Source organism: Simochromis diagramma, unplaced genomic scaffold, assembly GCF_900408965.1.
Source record: "Simochromis diagramma unplaced genomic scaffold, fSimDia1.1 OVJJ01000463.1, whole genome shotgun sequence".
Classification (NCBI taxonomy): Eukaryota; Metazoa; Chordata; class Actinopteri; order Cichliformes; family Cichlidae; genus Simochromis; species Simochromis diagramma.
This window is the reverse complement of record NW_024386941.1, coordinates 1,069,128-1,071,403: the sequence shown is the minus strand read 5'-3', so window position 1 is coordinate 1,071,403 and position 2,276 is coordinate 1,069,128.

Genomic DNA, 2,276 nt, shown 5'->3' with positions numbered 1-2,276 from the left:
GCTCGTACTAGATGGGTTCAAACAGTATTTTTCGTTGTACTTGACAGTTGTGCAGCACACACTTGTGCCAGTGGTACAGCATAAAAAGCATTAAAGTGTGTTGTTCAGCCAGCACAGTATATGCAAGAAAACCTGACTTAGACCAAACTTTAAAATCACACATATGGATAGAATGTAGATCACTTTAACATAAAGTCTGAAGCTGAGATGACGAAGAAACTTCTCTTCTTGAGCTCACGATACATCATCAATATAAAATACCCTCAAGCAGCAGGAGCTTGCAGTGCTGCAGCCAGGGAGCTGGAGAAGGCTCAGACTGAGTAATGATCTTCCCCTGATTAGTCAGAGGACTGGGCAGGGCAGGACTGTACAATAAGCAGGAGACAGGAGAGACAGTGGAGAGAGGTAATGACTCGGCCCAGAAACAATGTTTGGACTAACAGGCTCCACAGATGAGGAGCCACTAAAGACAAAAACATAGCTTCTTGTTCTTTGCAAGAATTTCATCACGAGTCTCACAGGTTGAATCAACAACTGCTTCAGTGAGAGATGGTCTCTGTGGAAGGAGACGCTCTCATTTTCAGTCAGAAAAGAAAAAAGAATGCTTGCACTTTCTTAGTAGGAGACACAAAATTGATTAATATTAATAAAGAGTGAGTGAGGAAGGAATCAGGAGCAGCTTAACAGCTTAATCGTTGTTCATTAGTGGTTTCCTAATAACTTGTAATCCATAGCCAGAGGTTAAAGTGGGCGGAATGGCATTCTGGCACTGTAAGGTAATGTTATAGTTCATTTTAGATTCACTAATAAGGTGTTAGAGCTGTACATGATGTGCTGCTGAAGTCATCTGGATGTTTCTTAATCTATTTTTTTAAGGAAATTAAATATTGATAATTCCATGTTATTCAGAGTTTTTACTAGACACTAAGTGCAGGTTAAACTGGATAGTTTGCAGTGTTGTGTTCCAGATTACAGTGAGAGACTATGTTGGACAGGTGCAGGGCCCGCTTTGGTATCTTTGGCCCTGGGAAGCACCAGGGACATTATAAGAGAGAGAGAGACTGGGCACTCAGTTCTGAATTAACATTTATGAGAAAATTTTGGATAGAAAGTAAGTGGGGGAACTATCAGAGGGGAAGCTTTTAAAACCTTGCAAAGTCAGCAAACTTTTTAGCAATCTGTATCAGATTTGACTGAATATCCTGTGCATGGCATTTTTATGTGTAGTTGAACTTTGAAGTGAAAGATAATGCTTCAAAATAACTGTAACTGTAAGCCATTGGATGTGTTTCGATATAGCTGACATGTAAAGAGACTTTATCATTTTGAATAAAGTTTATCATCCACTTTTCAGCTTTAATGGCACATGTAAACTCCGCCTATGTAGCTTTTCCCACCTCCCAAATCCCACTAACTCTTGTCTGTAGCTGGTAGTACTCGGAAATATTGATTTCTGATAATAACAGTTTACTAAAGAACGAGCTTGAACATATTATGTTAGGATCAAAAGTAGTTTATAATTATCTATAAGTCAATCTTACTCATTTTCTTTGAGAGTTTTTACCTCTGATCCAAACACATTCACTGCTCTGTAATTCTCTTTGTGTCACCTTAAGCACCATTATGAGTAGTTACACATATATGTAATTGTTTTGAAGGTAATAGTGTTCCTGTTTTATTTCATACTGCTTTCAATTTCCCTCCCTTGCTATGGTAGTTTTCCCACCTTCTGCACCACCTGCTCCCAATCAGTTAATCCCTCTCCCCAGTAAACATTCTCCCCTCGGTGTTTCCCTGTCACTGACCAGATTGGGTTGTTACAACCAGATGTTGAGGTATTTCAGCAGTTTCTTGAGTTTCAATGTTTTTTGGGCCATACTTTTTTTGTTTATTTTGCTTCATTATGTTCTCTGCACAAATAACCTTCTGCCTGTCTTTTTTCTCTGTCCATCAGCTGGTTAGTTTGCCACCCGACCACCATGAACTTTTTTTATTTAAGATTTGGATTTTATTATCGTCTCCTGTGTCCTGTGTATCATTTGTCATTACAAGACGCTCTGAGGACATCTTCCCAATTAGCTTCTATGTATCTGTCCTCTTAAGAAAAATAAAGCTAGTATTGGTATATAAATATACAAAAGAGTGCTATTAATAATAAGTTAAGAAATAAACCCATCACCCGCTTACCATATATCTTGTATATATCTGCAATATCCAATAACTACCTTTAGCTTTTAAGTGAGTTTCCTGACCACTCCGTAATGAACTGCTATAAG